The 13,768-nt window shown below is 45.5% G+C and overlaps 1 protein-coding gene across 7 annotated transcripts in view; it reads right to left on the bottom strand.

The window, feature by feature from the left end:
- Positions 1–13,322, bottom strand: part of Enox1 (ecto-NOX disulfide-thiol exchanger 1) — a 565,632-nt gene extending 552,310 nt beyond the window's left edge. For 5 of the 7 annotated variants that reach the window (XM_076545410.1, XM_042285220.2, XM_042285223.2 and 2 more), the window contains exon 1: positions 13,184–13,322. The gene's annotated coding sequence lies outside the window, so the exon portion shown is untranslated. The remainder of the gene's footprint in view (positions 1–13,183) is intronic. The other 2 variants (XM_016002371.3, XM_076545411.1) reach the window with 1 other exon arrangement.
- Positions 13,323–13,768: the final 446 nt, after the last annotated feature.

Raw genomic sequence — 13,768 nt, 5'->3', positions numbered from 1 at the left:
GTGTGAACCTGGCACAATAAATACCTATTCATTTGGCACAATGACTATCTAGCATGCCTTTCTCCCAAAACATTAAATCTCTACTCCAAAATGAATATCAAGCTAGGTCACAATGCTGTGTGAGATTTAAAATGCATGGGTCAAAAGTAATACTTTAACAGGCAGCTTTTCAGAATCAGAAACTACTTAGAGCTCACCCAACACTAACAGTGGTGAGCACTTTGAGCAATAAACAGAATCAGCAGAGTCTATGACTTCCAAATACCTACTGTGTGTTACACGTCAAAACTGAGTCTCAAAAACTTAGAAATGTAGAGTTTAAAACTCTGTCCACACACCACCGCACCAGACTGTGTAACCAGGAGAGGGAGTGTGCATCTCTGTAGAAGGATGTAAGTGAAATGGGTAAAAGACTTGGGGTGGTGGGAGATATAGCACAAGAAACGATTATTTTCTCTCGTGTAGGCATGGACCTCTTGAAGAAAGAAAGGTGCATAGAGTGTCACCAGAGGGAAAAGGAGTCTGGACTCAGTCAGTTCAGTGATATAATAGCAAGGGAAAGAGGAGAAAGTCACACCAGCGCAAGCGTAATTGATGTTTTGTTACTAAACAGTTCTTCGTTGATTACAGGTGAGCAGGTGACTCGTCTTTTTCCAGCCCGGCACTTGTATTAACTCGAATCCTAATTTTCCCATGAAGCTGAAGTGTGTCTTAATTACTTGCCTTGAAGCTTATGCTCATCTGAAATAAGCTTATTTCTTTTCCATTGTCAGCTCGTCCAGAGCCACCTAATCCACAACCCACAGCCCAGCACTCACCACTTCTTATCATTACCGAGAGCAGAGGCAAGCAAGTAGCCTTATGGGCAGGTTTCAGACAGACCCATCCCTTCATAACCATGTGCACCAGCCCACAAAACACCCCCATGCCCTGTGCCCACCATGAGGCCAGGAGAACACATTCAGTGGCCATTCCAAAGGCCATCCTTCAATACTTAAATTTATTTTACCAAAGGTCTGCATTTTTCCACGTTCTGCATCTGTATGGCTGGTGACAATATAGATAGTTGTTAATTCTAAGAATATCCACCATGCAGGCTGCAATGGTCAGTGGGCTGTTTCTGGCATCTAAGGTTAGAGCACTTCAGATAGTTGATGTGCTCTTGTGAGCATCTCGGTTGGATACCTCTAATCTTTTGTTTGTTTGTTTGTTTTCCCCCTGAAAGGGTTTCTCTGTAGCTTTGGAGCCTGTCCTGGAACTCACTCTGTAGACCAGGCTGGCCTCAAACTCATAGAGATCCACCTGCCTCTGTCTCCTGAGTGCTGGGATTAAAGGCGTGCGCCACCACCGCCCTGCTCTAATCTTTTTCTTAAAAAAGGGCTCCAACACCCAACTCTATCTTTGGCTAGGTGCCCTGGAGAATGGATAGATGAAGCTCAAGGACCAATATGGCGTCAATCAATGGCCAATAAGACCATTTTGGGGGAGAGGGGTGTCTGAGCAATCACTGCCCCACCACCATCTCTCAGGATGCAAAGTAACTAACTATTTTGTGGCCCCTTCCTCAAGGTAGTGTGAGTACATTACAGTCCTACCTTTGGTGGCCCCCAATTTGCCTTTGTCACTTGCTTTATAGATAAAGAGTCTACTTGAGTCCAGCTCTCTTCTTTCCAAAGCGTTCTCATCAGCATTCTTACCACTGTGTTGGTTGTGGAAACACATATACTTCTACAGGAGGGAGGCAGAGGAGTCTAAGAAAACACACAAAAGCTATCTTAATGCAGACAAGTGCAACGTCAGTAAATGTAAACCCGGATGCAGCAGAGACTTGACCCACAAGCACGTTAATATGTTAAGGGTATTCCACAGACATGGGCTCAGAAAGAACTGCTGGCAGGAGGAAAGGTTAGGGAGGGTGGGGGTTAGGGAGTGTTAGAAGACAGCAACAAAGACATTGGAAAGAAACTTCCGGGATGCCAAATCATTTGACAAGGAGAACCTGGTACTTTGAAACAAAGTCCTAAATGGTCAGGAAAGAGATGGAGACTGGAGTACAGTGGTGTGATTATGAATACAGGATTATCAGATTTGCATCATCTCTGTGCTTTAAGGAACTGAAAGATGTCCACTTAAGGAAACAGAAACCCCTCACACCTTTCCCACTGAGGAAACAACAGAAAATTGCTTACTCCGATGACAGAGGAATGGGCAGCTTCAAGCCATCAGATGGTCTAGAGGTTCTTTTTTATTATTTCAAACAATTTTTAAATTTAAATATATTTTGATCATATTCTTCCCTTCCCAAGTCCCTAAAGATACTCCCCCCTCCCTATCCACCCAACTTTAAATTCTTTCTCAAAAAAAAAAAAATCCAATGCAACAACAAAAGCTCCCAAAAATCAAGAAAATAAAATGAACACCCAAAAAGAAAAACTGTGGAGTCCATTATATGTTGGTCATATAAGTTTGCCCTGGAGTTGTTGATATACCCAGTGTCACTTCATTGGAGAAAACTGATTTTTCTCTCTTCCAGAAAGTGTAAATGACAGCTCAGTTGTTAACCTTTACCCTAGTGGCTAGATTTTCATTCACTCATTTTTCAAAAGTATAGTAAGAAAAACATCACATCAAAGTTGGACAAGACAAACTAACCGAGGGAAAAGAGCTCAAAAGAAGGCACAAGAACCAAAGACCTACTCGTTTGCGCACTTGGGAATCTCATAAACAGACTAAACTGGAAGCCATACTATATACACGGAGGACCTGGTACAGGCCCTGAGCATGCTGCTTCAGTCTCTGTGAGTTCACGAGCTTTGCTCGGGTTGATTTAAAAGGCCTTGTTTTCTTGGTGTCCTCCATCCCCTCTGGCTCTTACACTCTTTCTGCCTCCTCTTCCATAAGTTCCCTGAGCTCTGACGGGAGGATTTTGATGGCAACATCCCATTTAGGGCTGAGTGCTCTAAGGTCTCTTACTTTCTGCATAATGTCTGGCTGTGGCCTCTATATTTGTTCCCATCGCTGCAAGAGGAAGGTTCTCTGATGATGGCTGAGCAAGGAGCTGAACTATGAGTACGGCAGGATATCATTAGGAGTCATTTTATCACTACATTTTTTTTTCTTTAGCCTTGCATTATTTGACTTTTACCCCAGGTCCCTGGGCTATCTAGTCTCAGGTTCTTGGTCACCCAAGCAGGGTTGGGTATGGGTTGCATCTCGTGGAGCGGGCCTTAAGTCAAGTCAGCGATTGGTCGGTTACTCCCACAAGCTTTGCGTGACCACTGCACTAGCATACATTATCTTACAGGCATTATTTCATTGTAGATCAAAGGGTCTGTGGCTGGCTTGGTGTTCACATTTCTCTTTGGTAGCATGCAGCATACTTTGCTCTACAAACACACTGGAATGCAGCGAGGAAGGCTCTATTTAGGTACCAGCTCAACATCTCCATGTTCAATGAGTTGAGTAGGTGTTGTCTTCAGCAATGGGACCTGGTGAAGAGGTTCTTAAGAGCAGGGGGACCACAGTACATCGTTGGCCTACATCACTAGTGAGTAGAGATAGTGAGAGAAGGTATGTGGAAGCACAAACGATTAGACAGAGGAGGGGTTCTGTCACCATGGATACTACCCAAAGCAAAAATAAACATGGATTGGTCGTTCTCACTACCAGCTTCCACCTGCTGGCTTGGAGGTTGGGGAAGGCAGCCTTCAGGAGTGAGCTCCTTCCTAAACAGAGAAGAGGAGAAAAGGACAAAGGGCAGTGTACCCAGCTGAAGAGGGAAGGACAGACATACTAGTGTAGGAGGAGGTATCCTCGTGAGTTTCCATGAGCAAGCTTTTATTACAAAACACTTCAGAAGCCTTCTTAGGGCCATGCAAGGGTCACAGGAGCAAACAAAGCAACTGAAACAATTCTCTGACTTTCCCGCCATGGTCAGGTGACCCCTGATGCCACTCTGCAGAATCCAAGGATGGGAAGACACCAGGGGCACTTACTCTGTATTATCCTTTCCTCGGTTACAATTTAGCCAGAACCAATCCAGACCAGCTAAATGGAAAATGATGTGACTTTCAAGAGTAAGTGTTGCGTTGTATGTAGTTGCGCACACCTAGAATCTCAACATTAGAGAGGCAGAGAAAGAAGGGTCTTGAATACTGATGCCAGCCAGCCCTGGCTACGTAGTGACTTCCAGCTCGGTCTCAAATCAAATGATGACAAATAAATGAATATCATACAAGCACATGCAAGCAAGAAAACCTTGTGAAATCTCAGTATAACTGGTAGAATTATACTAACCTCAACATCCTAGCTATAAGATTACACTAAATGCCAGTGGTTCTCAACCTTCCTAATGCTGTGACCCTTTAATACAGTTCCTCATGTTGTGTTGACCCCAACCATAAAATTCTTTTCATTGTTACTTCATAACTGTAATTTTGCTACTGCTATGAATGGCAATGTAAATATCTGATGTTCCCCATCGTTTTAGGCAGTGACCCCTGTGAAAGGGTCATTCAACCCCCCAAAAGGGGTTGCTACTGACAGGTTGAGAACCACTGCTATATGCTCTGTTTTTGTAAGATGTTTGTCTTTGCAAGACCTAGCTAAAGAGATGCATAAGGTCTCTGCATTGTTTCTTACAATAACATGTGAATTCACCATTATTTAAAAGTTAAAAAAAACATAATTCAACTCAAACACTGTCCACATATGTACAACATCCTCCATCAGCAACATCTCTTTTCTTTGTCTTTCTCCCACAGTGCTCCTGCCCTCTACTATGCTCACATATGTACAACATCCTCCATCAGCAACGTCTCTTTTCACCTTCTTTCTCCCACAATGCTCCAGCCCTCTACAATACTCACACACACAGTGTTTTCGCTCTCATAACTCTTTGTTCTTCTTGTTAATCATATACCAGAAAGCTCTTCAATGACCCATTCTTTAGCTCTTCAAAATTTGGTCTTTGTTTGTCATTGACTCAATGACACTTTAGAAAAAAAAAATAGGGTGGTGATAGGCTTCCCTTGTTTGATTGTTCAGCTTTCAGTCTTACCTCAGACAGAGCCAGAATATTAGCATTCACACAATACTAATTAGAAGGCCGCCTTATCTTATTTCATATCATCTAACAAGCTCTAACTCGCTCATTTCATAATTAGGCATTTAATTCAAAACAGTTCCCTTTATGGATTTCTGCTTTCTTTCTCTTGGTCTCTGTACCCCCTGATCTCCTTTGGGAGCGTGTGGACTAAAAACTGGCCAGGGAAACTGCAGTCAAGAGCTGGGCATTACGACAGAACGAGAAGGAAAAAGAAAGCCCCACCCCAGCTAGCACTCACTCACTTAGCTAAAATACCTGCTATCAGAGCAGCAGGGAAAACAATAGCCATAAAGCCAGGGAGCCATGGTCCTCTCCCAGAAACTGACGGTGGACAAACATCACTTCTTGGCCACAAGCAAGAGAGAAGGAAGATCACTATTCATCACGAAATGAACATGCATCAAAGATCTCTCCAATTCTTCTGTACAACTCCACAAATCCTTCCTGTAAAATATAACCTTCCTCCTTTAATGACCTGGTGGTGAATTATTTATACTCTGCAATTTATCTTTTTGTCGTCTTTTATTTATGTCTGAATTTACAATTTGACTCTAGCAAGCCTGGGTAAGATTATAAGCTAAACAGAAAGAGGCCACAGCCACCCCAGGGCTGTCGAGCCTAATGGGCGGAGCAGGGTGATGGTGCACAAGGTGGAAGACTGAACCCTCTCTGGCATGGCAGTGGGTGACATGCCATAGGTGTCTGTGTCTTGCTGACTTTCTGGGCTGCGCTCCATTAGGCTGCATCTCCAGTCCTTCCCTGCATCTCCATCTGCAGCCTAAGTGCTCCTGACTACCTTTACATAAGTGCTTATCACTGCCGGGGCAAGCCTGCTTCCCAGCTGGTCTCGTGCCCCCAACCCCTCTCTCATTGATCTAGTTCCCACACATCTGCCAGAGTGATCTTTCTAAGCTCCCAATCTAAAGTGCAATGTCCTCCTCTATGGACTTCAGTAACACTCCATCATCACCCGACACTGGCTCTCCCAAACTTGCCGCAGACCTCAGATAGAATGTAAGTGCAAGCTATCTGCCTGGGAACCAGTATAATGGTGGGAAGAGACACAGCCTTTAACTCCCCAGGGTACCAGACAGCCTCTCTGGGTTACTGAGGAGCAGTTTCATGGTGCAACTCTAGGACACAGGACAGGGCATCCATCATGGCCATCATGGTTATCATGAGCCAGCTCAGCTATGCTGAGGTCCACTGTGAAGGCCATTTACTTACTACACTACCAAGCTAAACAACATAAGAGGGGAAGGGGGAAATATTTACAGAAGCATGGGGTGTCTGATGCCGAATATGAAGCTGACTCTGGCCTCTCCCCCAGCTATGTCTCTGCACATTCCTAAGGGTCTTGGTAGGATCTGCAAACTAGCACTATGACGGGTATGGCATGAGAGTCCTGTGAACAGGCAGATTTGAGATGGGCTGGCTGAACTCACTAAATTTCAAAACCTTTGGTGGACCCTGTCAACTCTTTTGAAGAGCACAATGAATTTGTGTACTTTTCTGAAAGTAAAAATGTTCTCTCCAAACAGCTGGAATGAAGTATTAAGAGTCTATAAACCATGGAGCCAAGTACAGTACCATTCATACAGCAAATGCTCAATAAATGTTTGTGGAAGAAATAGTCTCTAAGATGGCATTATGAATGCCCCTACACCAGGAAGAAAAAAAATGGCTCTAAAAAAAAAGAGTAAGTACAATTTCACTACTAGAACCAGACAAATGTATACTGATCACTGATATATATGTAAGGCAGTCAGGAATCCCTATAGAAGGCATAGGTTAAAAATATCCATCATTCAAACTATTTGGTACCAGAAGTATTTTGAATTTTATTTGCAGATATTTACATACATATAATGAGACATCTTAGGGGTGAGACCCGAACATAAAACTCAGTTATGTTTTATATACATGTAGTCTAAAGGAAACTTCACACTATATTTTTATTATACCCACAATCTAGACAGCAGCTCATCCCCACCCCATAATGTAAGGCATGGAATTTCCCACTTGTAGACTATAGACTTCCTAACCAGGGATATTGAACTTTACTTTAACCATTTATCACCTTACATGTCATGAAAGACGTGCCGATATGCATCCAGGAATAAAACCCTTCGTAGGAGACAAACACCCAAGCAGTGGGAAGTAAAGGTATGAGCAATCAGAACTCAGGCCGGGGTCCTCACCCACCCTCCATCACCAAGACGCATCAGGACAAAGGTCTTTCTCGATGGTATAAATCCTGGGCATCTGGATAGCAACAGTGACTCTGAGCTCTGTCCTGTATGTGCACAATGGCTTCTGAGGCTTTCGAGATGCACAAGGTGTCCCCTTGCAAATGAGACCAAGGCACTTGAAGTCACTACACACCTCATCCATGGTACTTCCCCACCATTTGGGATGTTAGCCACCAAGCCCTGGCTGCATTCCAGCCTGGATAATTACATGAAGCTCGCGGACTTTACTCTCCAGTGCCAGCCAAATAAAGTATTCCTTCGGACTTACAGCCATAACCTTTGTTATGTTGCTGTGGGCTCTTAAAGAGCTGCTCCATACTAGGGATGGCTATATTTGTGGAAAAAAAAATCAATAATTCTGGTGTGACTTTACACTAGGAGGAAGCATATTCCCAAAAATCACTGGCTAAGTTAGCTATTTCAGATTTGTTAATATAAAAGCTATTAGAAAATGACAGTACTGTCTTCTCCATAGTCTAAGCTTCTACTTTTCACTTGGAGGAAGACTGAAACATTTGCATTATTACACAGAGAAGAAGGGAAGATGGACTAACCCCACAGAGCATGTCTGGGGTGTCATACATCATGCCCGGCTGTGAGTCCTGAATATTGTTCCAGCTGCTACAGTTGGTTTTATTATCAAATAACTGTACAAACTTTCCAACAAGGGTAAACTTGATTCTTTCTATGCTATCCTATTTTGAAAAATCTGAATAGTTTATCTTCACCTTAAATATGACCACACACAAATCTTCCAGTCAAATACTAGTTCTATCCACAAGAGTTATAGACCTTTCAACTTCCTATGCATGTATATGTGCACAGAAGTAAACACATTTCTAAGGGTGGGAAGGGATGCTTGGCTGGCTAGCCTGCAGGGTGGCAATGGCATGCTGCTTATGCATTTACTTGTTTGTTTTCAGTAATAATCCTATTTGGGTGGGTGAGAGTTTACAGGATCTAAGAGCAGAAGATGGCATAAGGAAATTGAAACTGTAAACATCTTTTATTTAAATCATCTCTTCAGCACATTTTAAAAAAAAGCAAACTGACTCCAACTATATTCTATCATAAGGATATAAACAGCAAAAGGAAAAGGCATTGAGTGTTGTGTATTATTTGTTTGTACCTATAAACACATTATCTTATAAGAGAAAATAGGAGAGGGAAACGAAATTCCAGGATTCCAGCAGATTAAATATGTTATCAAATATTTAACACCCTACTATACAAATGCATTTAGAAGTGTCAGAATTTCTTTTCTTAAATAACCTTAAAATTTAGATTACTCTCCAAAGTTCCAAAACAAATACCTATTGTGGACAAACCATGCTCCAACAATGGAAAACATTTTGTGTTTTTATTTGGGTAAACCAGTGGAGTTCACTTGAAATCTGCCAAGCTATTATTGTTTGAAAATCTTCCTAGCTAGAACAAATTAATAGCAGGCTTCTAAAGCTAAGTTAGACATGCTGCAAATCAATTTATCCCCCCTACCAATCTGCTAAAGTGCATCTTTTCTGGTGAGAATGTCTTTTCAATGGTACTTAATATTGTCACTCCACTGTTCCCCCCATCAGTGCACACTGGTTCCTGTACTGAAGGTCTTGTGTTATCATTAAATGCTTACTCTGCTCATCAACGATGGGCAATGGGGAATGCAGATTCTTTACTAGCAAAAAGAACTTCAAAACGTATCATGCATGCAATCCATTTCCTCAGGTTAGAAGAAATGCTGGAATTGTGCAGGGTGCTCTAAGTTTACCACCGATAATATGTTCGTGTTCATTTTTGAGTCTGAGAACAATCTAGACTACAACCATCTAGACCTTTAGAGACTGACCTTCTACAGGCACGCTAGAACCCTAAAATGAACATGACGGTAAATTCAGTGTCACCTTCACTTAAGACCCTAGATCATGTGTGATGTAGGAAACTGTGATATCTGCACTCTTGTAGAAAGACAAACTGACCAACACAATCTTGAATCTCACCACCGTCAAAAATTTACACACTGGGACTGTTAAGATAATGCAGTTGGTAAATTACTTGCTAAACAAGCATAAAGACCTGAATTTGTTGAAAAACAAAAGACAAAAATCACATCTAATTAAAAAAAAAATAGTGGTGTATCCTGGTAAGCCTAGCCCTGGGGCAGTGGAGACAAGTGCAGCCCTGGGCTCTCCGGCCAGCCCGCCTAGCCTAGTCAGCAAGCCTGAAGCCAGCAAGAGACCTTGGCTCAGAAAATAAAGTGGAGTGGACGTAGGCAGATGGAACAATATCCAAGTACGCCCTCTAGTCTCTGCATGAGAATGAACCTGTACACAAAGGTACACACACACACACACACACACACACACACACACACACACACGCGCGCGCGCGCGCGCACACACACACACACAAAAAAATTCTCACACAGAATAAGAGATTATTAAAGACTGTTCAAATCTATAAATAACTAGCAAGGCATTGAGCTTCCAAGTGTTGGGAAAGAGGTGGGTTCATGGGACTGGATGCAGAATAAATTGTATGCTGTGCCTCTCAGACCACAGTGTAGCCCTGTGTGTCCATACTGATCTTTACTTGCAATTACTGCTGTACTTTCTGAGTATCCTGATTTAATCCCAGCTACAAATTCTATGTAAATAAAGGATGAAGACAGAATGATTCAGAGGAGAAAATCGTCAAGTATTTCCCAGTGAAGGTATCCTGTGGGTTGTCACCAGGCTGTCACATCCCCCCGCTTCTTCCTCAGTAACGCACAGAATTAAATGATTGAGCTAGAGAGCATCCCTCTCTGCGAATCTTTTAGCAGTAAAAGGCTGCCATCTATTCACAGACCTAACTCAAGTTTTTATAACATCCCAAGAGCACCTGACAGTGGCGAAAATGTGTTTACAATGTTTAACGATTCTGAAGTGGAGAATGGGAAGGGTCTACACCTCTCTCCCACTTGGGTGTTTCTGTTTACACCGAGATTAAGAGGGCAATCAAAATCAGCTGCTCTGTTTCGCTCAGCAAAACCACATAATTCTTATTACGACCAAAACATTCAAAATTATTTTAATAGCGGTTTTAAAAAGAGATAGGTCCACCTGTCTGAAATGCAACTTGTAGGTACGTCTTATGTGGACGGTTTCGATGCCTGAGCTACAGGCTGAGTCTCAGGATGTGCAAGCAGCTGTCACTGCTTTGTTTTTCGTTCACAGTAGGTGGTTGCCTGGCAACAAAATACTATTGTCTGTTTCTGTGATCTATTGGCCAATTCTACTGGTGATAATGCTTTTACAGTTTAAAACAGGGCCACCTTTCGGACAAGAAGAGATAAGCAAAAATTCTAAGGCTGACAATAATGCATATATATGAATACATTGCATGTACCCTAAAATTATGTGTATCAATTTGTGACTGTATGCAGATATCAATATATATTTTGCACATAGGTTTGTGCTATGATACACATTCTTTCCTAGTCTACATACATCTAGATTTCGTAGGCCCACAGCCAGCATCTAAATCCATGTGGGAAAATCAGCATGAACTAGAGAAATAAAAACACAGTAAGAATCATCTTCTCAGCAACAGCAATGACTTCAGATTCATCAGATGTGTCCAACCCTGTTCCTTGAGTATGAAGTCCTCCAGACGGCAAGGCTCTTCTCCCTGCTTATGTAATAATAAGTGGGGAAGCTGTGCCATCACCTTTGATCATCTCACATATTCAATAAGCTGTTTGACTTAATATGTGCTGCCAGTGCATCCAAAGATCATTCAACTAGTGTTGCTGTTTACACACAGGAATCTTTGAAATTTATTCGTCTTAAAAAATAATTGAATTGTTCTCCCCGGAATAGCCTCACATGATTCTCCACTTTGTTTGGATATGAGTCTCTGGGGAATTATAGTCATGCTATGTTCCTCTTGCATATTTCACCAGCTTACAAATAAAATAATACATGGTGTACTCAGTATAAAGTTGTCAACATTACCCTGCGTCGGTTGCTGCCTGCTTCCCATTGACAAGGTTACTAAAGATAAGAATTACAATATTCTTAAGATGTACAGACACAACATCAAAACAGCCTGAAGGAATTAAAGCTCAACAATGCTAGAAGCAATCGGGCTTTGAAGTGAAGAGAAATCAAAATCATTTATACGCATTTCTGGAACGGAACTACACAATGTCAGGACAGTCTGGATTTTACACAATGCTCATTCGTCTTCTCTCACGATATTTCAAAAGCACTTTAATGCTTCCCTCTAGAGGGACGAAATTCATTACCATTTGCAAATCTGCATATTACAAGAAAGCGGAATAATCAATATCCATTATGTGGGCAGACATTATTACTGTAAGTCTCCTATCAAAAGTGCACCGCTGGCAAAACAAAAAGCAAAGTGTGTTAATCACTACCTAAGTACTATAAAAATTACTACTTTCCCAGAGAGCGGTCTCCGGCAGAACGCAGCTGCCTCCCAGTACAGCTCACAGGGACTTCATGTCTCCACCTACAAATGACCCACCACTTCCTTCTTCTTGGGCTTCTTCAGCACCAGGGTCTCTGACATCAATCAGTTTCCTTTCTCCTTTCTCCGCCCTCTTCAGATCCAGTAAGCACCCTTCCATGACTTCCTCCAAAGGACCAAACTCTAATCCTCAGCCCAGTTTGCTGTGAATCTCCGTCTTGTGCACTTGTTTCCTGCATTCTCCTAAAGCTACTTGTAAAAATCGCTACCAATGAACAAACATAATCTTAGCCAAATTTAAAAATTTGTAAGGTTCTAAACAGTGGAAGACTGCGGAAGAGGGAGTAAGGCGTACGGTGTAAACGACAGGAAGGAAGGTGGCTCCGTTACCCACACTGGAATGACTATACCTTAGAACTGGGCTTCCCCACCTGTCGACCCCACTTCCCCCATGTGCTCGCTGCAGGATGACAACCACAACACTCCAGAACCACCCCCCTCCAAGGAGGCGGGGTTACGCCATCAGCCAATCAGAGCCCGCGATCCCGGGTGTCCAACCTATGGGGTGGCCGTGGCCGTGCAGGGGGAGGACATGGGGTGGTCCGGGAGGGGCCGCGTCCGTGGGAGGAGTGCACGTGTCCAGAGAGGCTGGGAACCCGCGGGCGCCCAGCTGCCGAGGCTCCGGCCCGTTGTCCGAGTCCAGCTGCCCAGTGCCGTCTCGGACTGGGCAAGGCAGGCGATCGTCCGCCGCCAAGGAAGACCTGTCCATGTGTCCAGTTCCCGGCGAGAGGGACAGACACAAATAACAACAATAGTACCTCGCGCAGACCGGGCGGGGAGGAAAGTTTCTGGCCCGCGCCAGAGTGGAGACCGCCAAGGCAGGGAGATGCTATACAAGACAGGAGGGGGACACTGTGGGAAGAAGGGGACAACCGGAGGGCTGCACGGGCAGGATGGGGTCCCGGGTGCGGTCCCCGGGAGGCGAGCGGCGGGGTGCGCTGTCCAAGGTGCAAAGGAGGCGGTTGGTGCGTGGCGGGCGCTGAGCCCGAGCGGACACTAGCCGGCCAGCGGCAAAAAGAGCGGAGAACAGCTGTGTGGGGCGCCGGGCACCCCCAGCGCGTAAAAGTGCGGGAGCCCGGGGAGCGGCGGAAAAGGGCGCAGGGGGCTCCCCCACACCGCTGCCTTCCAGCCTCACCTCCAGCTCCGCTCCCCTCCCCCCTCGCCCACTCCTCTCGGTGCCTCCTGGTCCCCGGGCCGCGGCGGGGGCGGGACCGGGAAACCCACCACCACCAACCCCCCTGGACTGCGAGGACCGACAACCCCGGGGATGCTGCGGGCCGCGGAAGCCGCTTACCTGGGGCTACGGTGCGGGGATTCAAGGCAAGCGAGCGCGGGGCGCGGCGCGGCTCCTCCTCGCCTCGGCGTCTCCTCCCGATCGCGCTTCTGCCGGACTCCGTCCGGGGCGCAGAGCAGCCAGACGGGGCCAGACTGCAGCCGCCGCTCGCGCCGCCGCCGCCGCTGCCGCAGACAGAGGACGCCCCGTGGCGGCTGGAAGCCTGTGTGAGTAGCAGCGCCCGGGAGAGTGGGATCTCTGCTCAGGGGCGCTGGAGACTCCGCGGCTCCGGGCGCGCGGGCGTGCGCACGCGCGCCTTGCCAGTGTGAGTGAGTGTGCGCGCGCGCGCCCAGGGGTGGGGGGAGTCGCGAGGGGCGGGGGGGGGGGGAAGAGCCAAGCGCAGAGAGAGATGCTCGTAGGGACCGAGGCAAAATTCGTCGCCCCCGGAAATCCGTAAAGCGGAGGAAGGATGGGCCGCCTGTCTCGCCCAGAGGAGCTGCTGGCCCCGCGGCGGAGCCAGTCGAGAAGGCGGCGTGGCGCGCTCCAGCCCGGGATCCCGGCCGGCCTGGGGCCCGCCGAGCGCTTGGCCGCCGATGCTGCCCAAGT

This window comes from Peromyscus maniculatus, chromosome 9 (assembly GCF_049852395.1).
Source record: "Peromyscus maniculatus bairdii isolate BWxNUB_F1_BW_parent chromosome 9, HU_Pman_BW_mat_3.1, whole genome shotgun sequence".
Lineage (NCBI taxonomy): Eukaryota > Metazoa > Chordata > Mammalia > Rodentia > Cricetidae > Peromyscus > Peromyscus maniculatus.
Note: the sequence above shows the minus strand (reverse complement) of the source record. Positions and strands in the feature narration are given on the sequence as shown.